We start from the raw sequence: 18,614 nt of genomic DNA, 5'->3' as shown, positions 1-18,614 counted from the left end.
GAACCTGTTTAGTGGCAGTGAGAACAAAAAGTTGGCATGTTTCCTCTGTTCTTTACCCATTCAAACAAGATTATCAAAACTAGGATAGTTTCTGAACCGACCTTTTGTACCATTTTATATGAATCAAGAACATCACTTTTCTAAAATTTTGGGAGAACGCCAACATCTAAGATCAAGAATGGATGCCTCAGTACTTTACATTTAAACTCCATGATTTTGTTCCAGGTTTTCAAGAGTTTGTTTTTTGCTACCAGAGCCAAAAACTTACCTGGATAATAGCAGTAGTCATTTTCCATCACTGCTCTCAGCAAATTCTAGGCAGTGCTTTATTGGACAGCAACACTCACAGTCTGATTGCTTCAATAACATTCATTTCTCCTGCATTATCTGAAATGATGCCTTCTTAATGTGAAACAAATATTGCTAACATCTCCTCCTGCACTTTGTGACCTGTGGGTTTAGAAAAAGATCAGCATACAGTTCCTCCGTTAGGAATTCCTCTTGGGTTTGTCATATGCCTGTAAACCCCACCTTCTACCCCCTGCCTCATTTTTACAATGCATATAGAGTTTAAAAGCATGTCATGCAGATGCCTATTCCAGTAATTGCCTATGGGCCTTAAGGCAATTGAAACTCTGAATTCATTTTCAAGCTATGCTCAGCAGCAGTTTGAAGATTTTGAGCCATTTAAAACGCTTCCTTGAAGAATAATTCCTTAGCATCTGTTTTGGTTTTTTCCTCTCAGGTCACTCTAATTTAATCAACAGTTGCCTGATTTACTGCATGAGTTACCTTCACATACAAATATTAACACAGGGGAACCTGAAAGGGCTACAAAGCCTTAAAGTGATTCAAGACATATTTTTTCCTGTAGGATAGTGGTCCTTTCAGCATATAGGGAAGGACTAATGGATGATAACTGAAGTCCATGAATGGAGCCTGACAGACTGGAGGCAGAAGAGGCCTCAGAAAAAGACCTTGCTCTAATCTGTTATTCTGACCTCTGATTCTCCTGGGTAGTTCCTGTTGAGGTAGGTATAAGCAAATATGATGCTCATTGTCCAGCACCCTCAAGGATAGGAATTCCTTTTTTTCATGGTGCCTGAACAACGGAAAACCCTTCTTTAGTCACTTCCAAATCAAACATTCAGCTTCAATGCACCACTAGCATTTCTGCTCTGGTTATGGTGTGTGTAGAGCATAATGAAGCTCTTTCTAAATCAGACAGAGCTGTAGCATAGCTGGAGTGACGGGTTCACACTCTGATAAGTTGCCATGATTTCTATATAAGCTTCAAAAATTGGGTTTGTGAATTGGTTGAATAGCATGAAATTAAGGTAGGAGCTTGAACAAAGACCAAACGAAAAATGTAGCTGAACATCCAAATAAAACACCCTCACACTGAAATAACACTATGACACTTCCTCTCCTGTCCCCTTCTATCAATGTTCAAGACTACTGTCAGGCATCTGATCACTTAAATGCCTTCATATTGTCAATTAAGTAAAATGTGGAGGTACAAACACTTCAGGCCAAAAGACTCTGGCTGGCTTTTCGGTGGAAACGATTACAAGCTCACTACACAGGATAGTGCTAGAGAGCAACAGAAACAAAATGTAATTAGGCAGGGAAAACAGAACAGGAGGCATCTAAGAGCCACTGCAGAAAGATGTTACATGATCAGAGGCAGGATTCAAACATATAAACAGTACATTATTAGCATTTGAGTCACATAGAGAGTAAACTCAAGAATTTTAGTGGCTTGCCAAGAAAATCAATGCCTTAAGTCACTGATGACTTACAGAGCTAGGCATGAAACAGCTGTTGAGCTTGTGATGATGTTCTAACTAGATGACTAGTCCATAGCTTTTTAATTGGCCTTTCTGTTCTCAGTCACTTCTTTGAGAATGGATTTATATAAGTAGTGCCTGTCATTTACCATCTATGGTCTGTTAATGATCTGAAATTCCAGCTCCCATGAAACAATTTGTTTTGAGTTCAAAGAGATTGTTCCCCACTGATAGACATCATATATCAAAATCTATCAACAGAACTGATTCAAGTGAGTTGCATCAGACAAAGCAAGGATGGAATGCATACAAAAGTCTACTTGTGCAAAAGATTAAATGTCCATTACATCTATCTGCTCTTCAACACTTTTCAGGCACTTTGTCCAATGCAGAGAGATAATCTTGCATTTCACTCTTTTACTAGGATAATTTTTCAAAATTCTTTATCAACATGGAATTGGGTCCTGGGTTTGGATTTTTCTTGAGTGTTTGGAGATTCTGATGAGGAAAATGACAACATTTCATACAGGGATCAGTGAAGAACTGGGAAGATTTAATTCCTTTGCTTAACAGAAATCTCAAAGCAGGCAAACTGTCAGAAACCTTGGCAAAATACAAAATGCAAATGATTCTCCCTTCTGATTTTCAGCCGCACTCAAGCTCCAGCTAGGAAGATCACACTCCTCTTCAAGCAACACTGAGTTCAAATTTGTTCTTATCTAGGTGATTGATTTAAGCCAGTGTAGTTTCAGGAAGAGACTGAAAACAGTAGCAAAGCAACTAGCCAACTCTCTTCATTCTCTGTGAGGCCCCACATGACACAGGAATCACTCCATCAGCTAATGTAGATAAAGAGATCTACATCCGAGGCTGTCAGCAGACCACATTTTACGAACATTACCTCCACTTAAGTTGTATTTGTGTCTGGTGTTCCTGTAGCAATTATCTTTCTGGCTGTACTTTAGAATACTTAATTCAATTGGACAGATGAAGACATTGAGTTGTACAAATGCATGCTGCAAAAGAAGTGTGCTAGAGGACCTCTGCATCTTTGGATATGGTTTTGGCAGATGTCCTGATTACATACACAATCTCTTTAATGTTCAAATTATGTTTTGTTAATGGTGTTTGCCCTCAGTACATTGGCTGTAATTTACAAGCTGTAATCTGGTCTGTGTCTGCTACTGCATTATTGCTCTATTAATACCTATTAAGTCTCTGCAATATATTAGAATTCACGTTCCACACATTTTTCATGGAATGTTTCAGGCTAATGCATATTAAATAAAAAGTCTAACAGTCATGAAGCAAATAACACTATCCAGAAACAAAAAGGAAAAACAAAACTCTAAATGTGTTTAAAAGACATTATTAAATTTCGACCTGAGGAACAGGCTAAAAAGTTAACAGGAATTTGCAGAAAATCAACAAAGACATTGCTGTCAGTATTAGTAAGTAAAATAAAATACAAAACAATTGGAGGGTTAGCATTTGCATACCTAACGTACATTTCTAAAAAGGCATAAATAGTATTTTATGCCTCCCCACGTGCTAAGAAAACTTTGTTATGTCCCTAAATTCTGTGAATAAAAATTCTGACGTTTTAGTGAGTATGACTGGCAGTAGGTTTCTGAGAACATCTGATGGCACTTTGGAACACCTGCAGCTTTCCAACTAACAGAGAACAAAATAAGCATCTCTTGAATCAGCAACATATACCTACTATAAGTAAGAAATGAATGAATAAACAACATCCTGAACATTTAGAAAGAAGAATTACACAGAGAGATTTTTACTATACAGATCTGATATTAATGATGGTATAACAAGCTTGAGTGAACAAAGTACAGCTAAATAAGGAAGGAAAGGTATGTGTGTGAGGCACAGTAGTTGTGAAGTCACAACTACTGCCGTAATTGTGAATTTCCAAGAAAAGAGATTGAAACTACAGAAAGATCAGATTTTACTTGCCTTTTCCAGGCCTCGTGTAAAATATATGGTTTCACTGTATAATAAGAACAAAAGAATACCTCACATGAATTTTCTAATCCCAAGGATACAGAAAAACCAATTAAATAACATACAATTCATCAAGAAAAAAAAGCTAGGTAGTACTGTGTACCAATGGATGACATTTTCCAAGAAGCTCAGCTGGAAGACAGGAAGCCTACACTCCTGTGTACAATCCAACACTCACTGCAGAGTACATTTCTACACTAGAGCGGAATGTTTCCAAATGGCCCAAATGTTGTCTCTGAGATTCTAAGAAATACACACAAATGAAGAAAAACAAGTCACGAAAGCAATACAAAAGGAAGCAGTATTAATACAAAAGCTGTTACTAATCCAATGAAAATCCTTGATACAGAGAAACAGCTTTGCGTTTTTCTCCTAATAAATAATATTAAATTCCCTTATCTAATAAAAAAATTTAAACACGAGAAAAGCATTCATACTGTGGTCATTGCTTTAGTAGGTTATGGGCAATCTTTCTCTCTCAGCCCTCCGAAATGTTACCAATTCCTTCCCGCTTTATTTGCCAGTTATTTTCAGTTTTATAAAAATACATTATCAGCAGTATAATAACAAATTATGCCAGAATCCTTTATTTTTACCTTTTGTAGTTTTTTTTCTCAAATTCCTAGTATTCTTTACAGAAAAATTTTTAGATTATAACAAATTAAGGAAAAAAAAGACTGATTTAATGACTGTTGTTAGACAATCCTATTTAAATAACACATTTCATGAGTTATATGTATTTTATTTATTTTTTTCAACAGTGCATTGTACCATTTCCCTTTTACCACTGAAAAACTAAAAACAGAAGTCATTCCATGCGCAGTCAGTACCACCAAGAAAGACTATCACACAGGGGCAGTTAGAATTTTCACATTCAAAAACCAGTCTTAATGTCAGCCTGCAGAGTTTTCTCATATTGCTTCATGACTATTGTGTATAGAATAATTTGTGATTACAACTGGAAATGCTGACATCCATAGGACCGATTAAAAACTGAGTTTTGCAGACCAGTTCTAAACTTCTGGGTTTTTCAGATCAGCTATAACGGAAATTCACAGAACTACAGGGTGGAAGGGACATCTGCAAATCATCTCATCCAACTGCCTTGCTCAAGCAGGGTCACCTAGAGCTGAATGCCTAGGACCATGTCCAGAGGCTTTTTGAATAGCTCCAAGAATGGAGAGTCCACAACCTCTCTGGACTGTGCCAGCACTCAGTCACCTTCACAGTGAAAGCGTGTTCAGACAGAGCCTCTGGGTCTTCATCTTTGTGCCCGTTGCCATTGGTCCTATCACTGGGTACCACTGAAAAGAGCCTGCCTCTGTCCTCTTTGCACATTCCCTTCAGATGTTTATACACTTTGATAAGATCCTCCTGAGCCTACTCTTCTCCAGGTGGACAGTCTCAGCTCCCTCAGCCTTTTCTCCTTTGTGAGATGCTCCTGTCCTTTCATCATCTTTGGGGCCCTTTGTTGGACTCTCTTTGTTGGGCTCACTCCAAAATGTCTATGTACTTGTACTGGAGAGCTAGCACCGGACACAGCACTCAATGATGGCCTCACTAGTGCTGAGCAGAGGCGAAAGATCAACTTCCTTGACCTGCTGGCAAAAGCCCTATGGTGCAGCCCAGGATACCATTCACCTTCTATGCCACAAGGGCACACTGCTGGCTTATGTTTAACTTGGTCCACAAGGACTCCCAGGTCCTTTTCTGCAAAGATGTATCTGCACATCCTCATTCACCACTTTAGCTTTTCCCTTCTGTTGTTTGTGGTTTTTTTTCAGTTTACTAGTGGCGGTACTAGGACATCCACACAATCAGCTGCATCAACAGCAGCTAGGAATAAGGTCAAAACACAGCTTTATATCACTACGTTTCTGCTTCCAGGTTTTATTTTCTTAAACAAATTATTAACTGTGGTGTACGCAACAAGACTGGAAAGTCAGTCAAGTTCATAGAAACTAGATTTTCTCTCTTCTTCAGGAATACATCAAAAGTTTCTATTTTCAAACAAGTAAATAATTATAAGAACATTTTTTGATGCAAGATCTCTATTTTGAGGGAAGAAAGAAGATCTAATTGCTAAAATACAAGTAAAAAAAATCAAGAAACTTGATCTTACAAGCTTGGCATGAAAATAGCGTTCAAAACAAATTCTCAAGGACTTGCTCTTCTCATCCATATGTGCTGTTTCACTCAACAAAACCTTCCACCAGAGTTCTGGTCTATGGATAAAAGAGTTAAGCTATTGCTAAGCATCCCTCTCTTTGTATAGCTTTTGCATCTGTAAAATGAGGATCTTAAACTTTACCTTGTTTGGGTGCTAAAAGATTTAGTTAATTAATGTCTATAAAGCACTTCAGAGCCTTAAATGGGAAGTTGTACAGGAATGCAAATTACTATTAAAGTCCTCCAATATGTTACAAAAATACAAGTGCCTTATCTCATCTAAACAAAACTCTCAAATGTAATAACGAAATTTCAAAATATTTACCAGGATTCCTAGTCTTCTTCCCACCTTTTGTGTCTACTTTGTCCCAGTGACACACAGTAATAATCTTCATCTCCCTCTAAAACTGAATGAAAAAGAAAATTGCAAGAAAATTCCACAAATATAAAGGAATAATATTGAAATACCAACAAATCTAAAGGCTTTTTACAAAACATCCTGACATCCTGAGTCAAAGCTACAGGATGTTAGTCCCTACCATTAAGGGTATTTCAGCCTTAATATTTTACTTGGCAATGAAGCAAATACGTAGAATAATTACTGTCAAGCACTTAACACATTGAAATGAAGAGGATATATATAATTTGCTTTAGGAAAAAACAGCAGTATGTGCTGTAGTGATGATTACAGAAATTCAGTACAAAATTCACTGTGTTTTCTCTTACAAATTATGGTGTAACATATTTCAGGATACCTTTCAGGGGTTTTTTTTAAGTTTATCTGAATGCAATGCATTGGGCTGTCTCTTTAAAGCAGTGAACAGCGAACCTTTACAATGTGCAGTCTTGACAAATAGGAATGAGACGAGGCAGGGGTAACAATCACACATTCAAAAAAGATGGCAAACCCCTCTTCAGTTTAAACAAAAGATGCAGCTTGTTGCCAAGCATGTTTGGTTGACAAATGAAGAATATCTTCTAGATCTTTCTGAGGTATACAAAAGAACAGTGCAGCTACAGAGGAATACACAAAATCAAAGAACATATCTTGAAAAATAGCCCGAGGAAATTAATCTCTCCCCTACATATTAGTATACTATCTCTTCATAGGCTGACAAAAACAAGCCACAGAAGGTGAAAAAAAGTTAAGAATAGATGGGTTGAGCATAGCTTCAGTTATGTGGAGACTATATTTTTTCTACTAAAACTCTAAGAAAATTCCATTTGTTGGAAACTATACATATTTTCCTGGCATCCTGCAACAGGGTACAGTCTGCAAACAAAATGCCTTTACAGTGGCAGCTTCAACAAAGTCCCCCCTGAGTACTCACCAGGATAATGTCAGTGTGCTGGTTGTTTTTTCCCTGCTCTAGCTCTTGCTAGAGCCCTTGTAGCCATATTAGCTGGTTTTCTATGTTACATTGATAATAAAAAGGTGAAAGACTTCCTCCCTTGTAGGAATTTGTTGATCCCCAGGTTCTATAGCAATATATCCTGAGCTTCTCTGTGTCACCTCAGTGCTAAACACACCAATGCAAAGGCCAAGGGGTTCAGAAAATGCATCAGCCTGGAGACTCATTCTTAGAAATACTCGTAATACTTATTTTGTGAGTGTGGGCAGTCTCATGTCTCAATAAATGAAGGGAAGTAGCCTGATTAGATATTCAAATACTCCATAATGGATAGTGATTTCAGCAGAACAGTGCTGAATCATTATTGTCATGCTTTGCAATGACTGGATTTTTTCAACAGTTGTCCCAAAATGCTGCTCTGTCAAGTACACTCACTGTCACCTAGTGAAATCTGAACACAAAGTGAATTTCCTATTGTTAAAAAAAGGTTTATACCCAATGATTTCCACCAGCCTCTCTCTCAGCACTTCTAACTGAGAACAAGGCTATGAGAAGTTAGTTTGCTGCTGATGAACTGGTTCAGGAACACGATGTTTGACATTGTCCATTATTCCTTCATGTAAGGAACATCTTTTTCCATCCACTCTATAATTATTTTTCAATTAAAAGAATCAGTATTATTTCATCATCATTTAATCTTTCTGAAAGTCAGTGGGCAGGTCATTCAAGGCAAAGCTTTAATTGACTGCCAGGTTTTCTTATTCAGAGACAGTATTCAAACTGTAATTCAAACTGTATGTAAAGAAGCATGGTAAATGTCTGTCTCAAAGAGAAGATGACAAATAGGTCAACCTTAATTTGGGCCTCATTGAAGACATCTTTAAAAATAGCTGTCTGCAGAGTGCTACACCTCACTCATTTATTTAATGCCTACGCTGTGGAATTTAAACCTAATTGTAGAAATGATCCATCCAGCACAACATAATTTAAGACTATCAGACTGCATTGTAGAGCTTTACAAAAGTCTCTGGGGTTTACTGTGGTCCTGGTGGCTCCTACAGGTCTTCAGAAGAGGACCATTCCTGCCAATACCACTAACAGATGAAAAATTGGTCAGTCTTGCTTCTGCTTGGCACACTGCTGTCCACAGTCTATTTTCATTGGCTGCATTTGGACTACAAAGGATCACAACTGATATTAGATACACAACCCTTCAGGTGTACGCTGTTTCAATTGGAATAGTGTTTGTGATTCCTCTAACTGACCAGTTCAATACCTCTAATTTGTTTTATTGCTGTTTATCTTTGAACAACCGTAGTTTTATATAGATAGCTGCAAAAAGCATTTACTCAATGTATGATGAGATACTTATGAGACTAGCACAATGATATAGTATGAAGAGATACAGGCCTGGTCTGATAGCAGGGGCCTTAAGACAGCTGGGCCTTAAGACAGCTGGGTCTTAAGACACAGGATGTGATATAGAGGAATTAGGAATGGCATGGTAAGAGATGAGGCACACACTTGCCATCAGCGGCTATAAACAACTCAGCCATAAACAGTAACAAAATGCAGACCTGGACTAAACTATGTTTAGAGGTAGCTGAGAGAACAAAGAAATAGTATCCAGTACATGTAAAATGCACTATACATGATAAAACAGACGTATCATGGAGCTGCAGACCAATGAAGAAATAGCAAAGGGGAGAAAATGTGTTAGCAAATGTATAAAAATGATCCCAAGTGGTGGATCCTAGAGGAAGAATGAGCCATCAATAAGAACATCCTATTCCTCCTGGCACAGGACTCCAGATGATGACAACTCATGGTAACTACCCCACCAGAATCAAACTACTGGCCTTGGGACACAAAGAAGCAGTGGAAGGGTGAGCATAAACCCCCAGAATGGGGAGAAGCTAGAAAATGTTTGCAAAGCAATTTAACTGCATTAGTATTCTTTCTTTTCCTGCAACAGATCTAGACTAATAATGATTCTTGAATTAGACTGCTAAGATTTCAACTATACTAATTTTTAAAATCACATATATATTATATATAGATACCTATATACACATTTACATGTATACATACATGAAAATGTGTGCATCTTTAGTGTCTATAAACAAGATTTGGAATGTAGCTGACTACAGATTCCATTGCTCAGGCAAGGTCCAACACTATCTGTATTTGCTTACATTGCACAAATGGAGATGAAGGCAGACAAAAGACAGTAATGAAGCTATGGCAAACCTAAATTTTGAGCAAAACTGAGTAAGTCCAGTTATAGCTTAAGTCAAGGAATATGTCCTGACTGGCATTATTAGAAACATAAGTCAAAATATCACAGTGGACAATGAGTTCAACTAGGGAAGCAAAATCTTACTAGTTGTAAGTTTTTAGCTCGATAGGAAATTTGAAGACTCAAATGTCAAATATTGTAAAATGACTAGTTTTCTCTTTACAATTCTCTGCATCTCCTGTTGAGAACAGTTGAACACAGAGTATTCATGTGATTTAGCTTCCTGCAAGTCAAGAAACAGAATTAATTAGAAGAGCTTTGTTTCCAATTGCTGTTGTCTGTCTAGACAAATTGAATGATGAAACTTTCAGTTGAGAAGTTTTTTAATTCAAGTGCACGGTGAATTCATATATTCAAAACCAGATATTCTCAAGTGGCTTCCTCTTTTCACATCTCCTGAAATGCAGTTCATTCAGAATTGCTGGTTCTTCCTAAAATCAGGGCAGAATTGATACGTGCTAAAATTGTGTATATTATTCAGTTTAGGGAGGTCACTGCTAGAAGTTTTCTTGTTTTTAATAAGGAAATTTGTTGGCCTTTCTTCTTTAACTAACATAATTCCATAAGTTCCATAACTGGTTGTCAAATTTCTTGATACGAAATACCAATTACCAGGCAGCAATCCTAAAAGTTACAACCACGTTAAACAGTCTTTAAATACATTATTCTGTGACCATAAACAAGAATTACCTTATAGAATAAAACTAATGATTTGATACAATGTCAATATTTGATTATTCAGGGATATGAAATGAGACTGTGAAATGATTCAGAGAGAGCACAACATATGTAAATCAGGCTACAGCATATACACACAGCATGTTCTCCTGACAAAGTGCTTGTAATCAGATGATTGTAGAAAGTAAGTGCATGAATAATAGAAGGCATAATACTACATAATCTCAGATACTTCACTGCAGCCAACAAACTGTAGGAAAGGCCTACATAAATCACAGTTTAGACTAATGAATAACCAAAAATTAACTGTAGTTCAGTACAACGTTTCAGCATGGTTAGTAACACACTTTGCAGGATCTTTTTCAACTAGCTAATTAAGTACAGCTATGCCTGTTTCTCTGATTTTTGCACAAGTTACACTAAAGATGTAACTTTACTAAAGATGTACACATGAGAAAAAGAGCTCCACACCTTGAAGGATACTAGTTATGCACTGGACTGGAACTCAGGAGATGTAGGTTCCATTCTCAAGTTTGCTGATGATTTCCTGAATTATATTAAGCAACTTATTTTTTGTTTCTCTGTTTCCCTAAAGATGCTTTATCTATATTTTCTGTACAAAATTTAGCCATACAGAAATTATACCTGTCAGAAATACGATGGACACTGACCTCACTGGAGAGCATCTACACACTAGTACCATAAATTACTTAACAGATTAGATAATGAATCTTCTGCAGCAACTGATTGTCCTAGATGTAAAATGCGCCAACTCTTTCTTTCAAGTCAGCGTGTCAGTACTGTTGCAAGCAGGAAGGGAAAAAATTCCTAGTGAACACAGACTGGGAAAGGAACAGAAAAGACCACTGATCTCCTGCTTTAAATCAAACCCTTGGTGGTTGCAGCTGCACGTGCCACCAATCCACCGCTTGTCTGCTCCTCAGCTGGCCACCAGAGCTTATTCCACTCCTCACAGTCAGAAAAACAAGTACAAAATTTCCTTCAAAGTTAACAGCACTAAAAACACATTAAGAAAAACACAATAAGAGTAATTAATTATACTCTATTTCTCAGCAAAAATAATGCCATCAAGTATGAAGTAACATCATACAAAGCCAGACAAAATAAAAACAATGAAACATGCTTGAAATAAAGTCCAAATTATTTCTAAGGCATTCAATGCACTCTGACAATTTAGAATTATAAGACATTTCTGAAAAAAGTATATTAAAAGGTTACTTTCAGTGTAGATTGGTTATATGCTATTTTAGTGGAAAATTATGAGAATTCATACACAGTTTGAGTAGAACATATCAAGGTTGAATTTAAATAAAGAATTTTTGGATAAAATATCCATGTAATCAATTCTACTGGCAGTCATATACAGCATGGATTTACTTTATAATCCATCAGATTTAACCATACTGCATTCCCCTTCTACATTCTAGTAAAGCAAAACTAACACGCTGAACTAAAATAGGAATTGATTTTTAGAGGCAACATTGGAGGAAACACATCTTCTATGGTGATTCATGGTGCAAACTGTAGCTACCTGGTGGTAATACCTTAGAAATTATGTGTCTTGACCCTTAAGAGACCTCTGCTATCCGTATTCTACCATTGTATGGATGCAAAGGCAGCTCCTGAAGACTTTCAACACCATGTACACAGGAAAAGAGGGTAGATTTTATTACTATTATTATTATTTTTTACATTGTCCACTGGGCCCTTTTTCACTGCTTCACAATTCAGGATGTTGAAGTCACACATTATAAGTAAATTATACACTTAAATTGTTAGGAAATGAATGCCAATTAGCTGTTTATAGTTACAAACAAACCACTGGGGGGAAAATAAAGAAAAAAGTACACAACATACATCTGCATGAAATTACTTATAAGTAATCGTGTGATGACTATAAGGCTAATAATTTTTAACAGAGATAATAAAACTGTATCACCAAGTGCATCCTGGTTATTTGCAATAGTTATGATTGCCACAGTAGCAACTGTAGAGAGAAGTCTTTGTTATTGATAAGTATTCCTTCCTAAACTGTAGACAAAAACACAGCTTCTCTGCTAGCAGTGAGACATTTTTATCTACATTTAATACAGTGAATAAATACTGAAATTCTGGAAGTGCTCTTAAGTACTTCAATTCTGATTAGTAGCAAAGAATGTATTTAATTTACTTAAGTCTGTTAAACAGTAAAACATACGTGTATATAAAATGTATACAAATGTACATGACACATTTTATGTACACAGATGTATACAACGTGTGGCTAAAGACAGACATATAATATGAAGACATTTTGAAACAGCAGTAAAGCCAGCTGGTTTTAAAATAACAACAATTTCAGAAGCTATGTCATTTACAAATAATGACAATTAACATGTCACACCAGCATTAGAATTTGCAATTACCTAAATATAAGAAGTGAAATTCCTTCTAAATATTAAAATCATACTGATTGTGTTTAATTTGTCTCTAATTCTGGTAGAGTGAACCTAGATATATTTTCTGCCTGGTCATGTTACAAAGCTCTTTTTCTTCCCACAGAAGACATAAATGGACATAAATAAGGTTGAACTGTTGTTCCAGAAAACCTGACTATGCAAACCATATTCTAAAAAGAGAAGGTATTTACTGTTGAGAACTGTGCTTTTCTCCTAATTTATAAACCTGAAAGCATTTTTCCCAATGTTCCTTGCAAAGTGCTTATGCTGTAAACAAAGCTAAAGAGTATCATCCTGAAATACCCTGTGAGGTCTCGAAGCTGCCCCACATTGGTATTCCATCTGGATGTTATTTAATGAGCAAAGCTTGACCCTTTAGTAATCAGTCTCAGCTGAAGTACAGGCAGGTTGACTTCATTAGGAACAATTCCAAACCCTTTGTTCAGAATCACATATTCTCTTCTTTTGCTGGATAGTTCTTTGTTCCCTTTGGAAAGTAGAGACACCTGGGAGGAAAAAAATCAGTTATTAGTTGGAAGTAAGAATTTCCCACTATTCTCACTCACCAAGTATGGGATCAATCTCTGTGCTATCAGCAGAAAGCTGATGTATGAGCATAATGCAGAAGCCAAAGAACCCCAGAAGTCTATCAAAAGAAATGGTTTCAGTTCAGAGCTTACAACAGTTTGATGCAGAAATCTCTGGGTGAAATTTTATCATTTATGCTACACACAGGGAATTAGTTTGTCTAATGATCCTCTGACTCAAAATTTATGGACTAGTCTGCACTGTACACAAATAGAGTTAGAGCAGCATGGTGCAAAGTTCTCCCACAGATAATCAATGAAGCCTGAATGCTACACAATCTATTTGTGGGCCAGCTTTAACTTATGTTGCTGATGTAACATCTCCAGACTTCAGCACTATGGAGAATTAGTAGAAAGCAAGTCTTTAACACCACTTCTTTCTCCTTTTCTAATTCCTCTGTAGCCTGTTTCTATGCTACATAGAAAATTAGCACAGAAAGTGATGGAGCTGCATCTGTCAGCTCTATATTGGTGAAACGTGTCTCATAATCAAGATGTCTTACATTGTTATAATTATTCTATGAAAATATGACGTAAAGACGTCTCATAATCACTGCTGTGAGAAAGTAAAACAGGTTGTCTTGGTTTTGTCTCAAAACTCCACCAGTCTCCAATCCAAGTGTAAGACCTCTTCTGAAATTTTCCCTGACTCCTTGTATACAATATGTGTAACTCAGATATCCAAAGACCTTTCAAACTTTCCTTAATACAGATGGTTCCTTAGGAAGCAGTGTTATTTTGATTACTGAAGTACTGAAAGATATGGAAGTATTGCAGGAATGAGGAAAGACATGAAAAGTAGTTTACAGCTTTGCAAACATACTTCAACACATGCAGATAGAAATCCCTACGCTGAAAGATTGTTATTAAAGTTGTAAAGTCAAGTGCATTTAAGGAAAAACAAAACATATAGACTGAAGGCTGACAGTAGACTTCCGTTCAGCCTGGTATGTGGATAACATAATCCTTGATGGGGCACTGTACCTGTGCAAAAATTAGAACCAGGGAATGGTTTTGACTGGAAAGGGACTTTAAAGACCATGTAGTTCAACACTCCTGCCATTGGCAGGTATGTCTTTCATTAGATCAAGTTCCGAAAATGCCATCCAACCTGACCTTGAACACTTCCAGGGATGGGGCATCCACAACTTTTCTGGGCAACCTGTTCCAGCATCTCACCACCCTCACGAAAAAAACTTCTTCCTTAGGTCCAATCTAAATCTACTCTAAAACCATTGTCCTTATGCTGTTGCTACAGGCCCTGGTAAAAAATTTATCTCTTATCTATTATAAGCCCCTTGTAAGTATTGAAAGGCTGCAGTAATGTCTCCCTGGATCTCCTTTTGTCTTGTATTTTCTTGTCCCAATTTGAAATCCTTGCTACAACACACAAGTTAATAAAGAAAACAACAGTAGATTTTTTTTAATATGGTCAAGCAACGTAGGGCAAAGCTTCTTACCTTCAATACCTTTGTTCAGTGCTGTAAAAGCTAAAATCTCTCAGCTCCTTCCATGGCCCAGATTTCTGGAACTACAGGACTCCATGGAAACATGGGAAACTCAGGAGACTGAAGTGGTTTACAGATAAAATGTCCCAGTAAGATGAACATAATTTTCACATGATCAGTCTTAAAAAAGAGGTTTCAAATGAATTTTCAAAACTGGAGTTGATAATCTGATGAGGCCTAAGAATTATCTTCATGAAGCACCATGTCAGAAAAACGAAGATCTGACTTCCTCTTATCAGTAAATGGAGGTTCTGCTAGTAAAAAGGGAGTATTTAAGGACACAATTATAAGTATATAAGGGACATAATTACAATACTTAGAGGAACTAAGTACTATAGTACTAACTGTGCCAGTTAGTACTATATTGACATCCTAGAATAGCTTTTGTTTTATCTTGCACCACTATATCAACAGCTACCTATGTAACAACGTGCAATTCCTCCTCTAGCCATAGTCATTAAGAAGATCTTGAAACAGGTAAAAAAGGATTTACCTTTCTATGGCACTGATTTCTGCACACTTGAAACCAATCTCATCTTCCATTTCTTCAAAAACTTTCAGATTGTCTTTTGTTTAGCCTAAGAGCTCCCAAGTGCCTTTCAACAGCATCTTGCTATGACATGGAAAGGTATTACCTTCTTACCAGCTAATCTGCCCTTGCTGGACCAAACCACTAAAGCCTCAAAACCAACCAATCAAAGAAATAACCCCCACCACCACCACTTTCCCTTTATTTCAACTTAAAGTGTTTAGTCCAAAGACAGTCTGCTTGCACAAGAATCATTCCAGACTACACTGAGCTTTCTGAACCATCTTAAGTAGGAAGGTGCCTTCTTATTTGACGTTCTTTGACAGACTTTATCTATGCTCTAAGCAAGAATTCCACCAAGCAGACACCTCAGACACAGAGAAGTCGTTCTCAAAGTAAGTCTTTTCCTCAAACAGGTAGAAAGACCTGCTTCAGAACTGCAACAGCAAACCCATCTTATCTTGGCCAAACAAATCTGTGATGACAGATGCTTCTGTTCAAAGATGGAGAGCTCATGTAAGAACGTCTGAGAGCTCAGGGCATGTGATCTCTGCAAGGGATCAGAGCCATCTGCCTGCTGTTGAAAACAGTCATTCCCACAGTCCAAATGCTGACAGACAGCTTCATACACATGCACATTTTCTAACAGACAGTGTGGACTTCAGGCATTTCCATTGTCAGGAGACCACTTAATTTCATGTGTACATTACTGAACTGTATCAATGACTTTCTACCGACCAGTCAGCCTAAACTCAGGCCAGATGATCTTTCATTTTTTCCAACAAGAGGTGAAATGCACCTTTCCACATATCTCATTGCTAAAGAGAATCTTCAGCTGAGTGAGGGGAGAGATTCTGCATCAATGACCGTCCTAGCACATGGTCAGATTGTTCTGGTACTTGCATCAGACAGATCCCTGGATCACTTCTCTGTTCTGCACAACACAATGTCATGAAAAACAGCCAGGTTATACCTCTCTTATACCTAGCAGACCTAAGACTAGTCAAATCTATCAGTCTTGATGCTAACTAACAGCTAGAGGGCAATAGTAGTTTCTGTAGTTTCTGCTACAGTCCCTATCATTCTGCTTCATAGGGAAAAAAACTTAAAAAAAAAAACCCTATTAAGCAAAGTGGGAAAAGTGCTTTATTATGGTATTGTAATACCAGAAAAAAAAATTTCCAATTCTTTTTGTCATTCAGGTCATGCCTGAAGTGACCAGAATATTCCTGTAATTCTCTAAAAACACACTTAGCAGTAAGTTTTTCACACCTGGGCATTTGATTTTGACATGTACAGCTGCTAATACCCTACGATCCAAGGCATACATTTTTCCTAGTTTACAAGTCATTATTTCTCTAGATTTCAACCATTACCATGAAGCCTGGCACATGTATCTTCTGAGTATAGCCAACATTTGTGCAGCTGTAACAATTTGGTAAAAATTATGTCTCTAGCAAGTGTGAAAGGAGCAGTGTCACTATCACCATGTGCAGAAGCAAACCCTATATCTTTTAATCCATCTCCTGGCCAAATGTTTCACTGTTGGTGGAACTCTCTGTATTAATCAATGTGACAAGTATTAGTCACTGTCTAACCCTAGGAGCTGGATGGAGTTGAAGGTAGGATCAATTGCTACCCCAGGTTTTCATGTTGCTTCTAATTTCTGTAGGATCTGTGACTTAGGAAATATAGGCCAATACTGCCTCTTAGTGGAAGGACAGCTAACTCAAAAGGTGTAGTTAATGCTGGTCTGAGAAAATAGAGAGACATACTAATGGTGCCACACAGACACTCAGCTGGTAGCCATCAGAATTGCAGGGGGGTGAATGAAAGACTGTTGCAGCCATTCGTGTTTAGAAATCATAAAAAAAAAAAAAAAAAAAAAAAGAAAAAGAAAAAATAATCATAATTATAGTTAAAAAGTACTGCTGAACTTTGGCAGACTTTTTTACCTCCTTGGGTAGAAGTACAATCCAACAGAACATTGGTATGACTCTAATAAACATTGCTGGCTAAAACAATCTTTTGTATGTGTAAGAAGTAGGACTCAACATGGACAACCATTTGGAAGAAAACAATTATCAGAAAATGCCTGGCAACATTAGCTGAAGGGGTGCCAGGAGGGAATAAAAAGTAGCAGTGTCTTAAATCACCTAGATATCACTAAGTCAAAAAATCCACTTTATATACCAGGAGTGCTGGAGCTGTGTACAGTCATCTATTGTCTGGTTTGGTAGGTTCTAGAACATTAAAAAAACATTAACTAAACTAAGGACAAATTTGAATCCGTTAGTCATCTAACACAAAGAGATGCATTAAGTGTTAAAGAATACTTAATTAACATGGTAAGAATTTGCAGATAGAAAAAGCTCCATTAATACATTTCTATTTTCAAATTATGGACCATAGACCCAATACAATGAGGGCTGCCTCAAAAGGGCACAATTCAGAACTTGCTGTCATTCCTGAGCTATATAATGCCTCTGGGAATAATACTTTGAGCTATTCTTTGAGTAGTTAAAAATGCATAGATATCATTAGAGCTAGACTTGATGGTTTTCCTCTTCATGAAAATAGCTCTTTAACTACAAGAATAGTTGCTTCTCTATTTCTAAAAATTCAGTAACAATGGAAAAGACTGCATTGAAGAAAGTTAAGAAAATTATATATGACAACATATCAATACATGCACTTGATTATGAAGTCTGTTTCCTTCTATTCTTACTTGCATTGCAATAATTTTTCTTCCTACAAAACTAATGTTGAAACAACATTTCTGACAAACAGACCTATGGTCATATGAGCTTGTACTGGTTTTGGCTGGGATAAAGTTAAATTTCTTCATAGTAGTTTGTATGGTGCTATGTTTTGGATTTGTGCTGAAAATGGTGTTGACAACACACTAGTGTTTCAATTATTGAATGTGGGAAGGGACATAGCCGGGACAGCTGACTCCAACTGACCAAAGGCAAGTTCTACATCATATAGCATCATGTTCTGCAATAAAAGTTGGAGCAAAGAGGAAGGAAGGGCAGGGCAGGACATTTGGAGTTATGGACTTGTCGTTCTAAGCAATCATAAGACATGATGGAGTCCTGTTTTACTGGAAATGGCTGAGCATCTGCCTGCTGTTGGGAAGCACAGAATTAATTCCTTACTTTGCTTTGCTTTGATATGCAGCTTTTGCTTTACCTATTAAACTGTCTTTATCTCAAGCCAAA

Source organism: Pseudopipra pipra, chromosome 1 (assembly GCF_036250125.1).
Source record: "Pseudopipra pipra isolate bDixPip1 chromosome 1, bDixPip1.hap1, whole genome shotgun sequence".
In the NCBI taxonomy this organism is placed as follows: Eukaryota; Metazoa; Chordata; class Aves; order Passeriformes; family Pipridae; genus Pseudopipra; species Pseudopipra pipra.
This window is presented reverse-complemented; position numbering follows the sequence as displayed.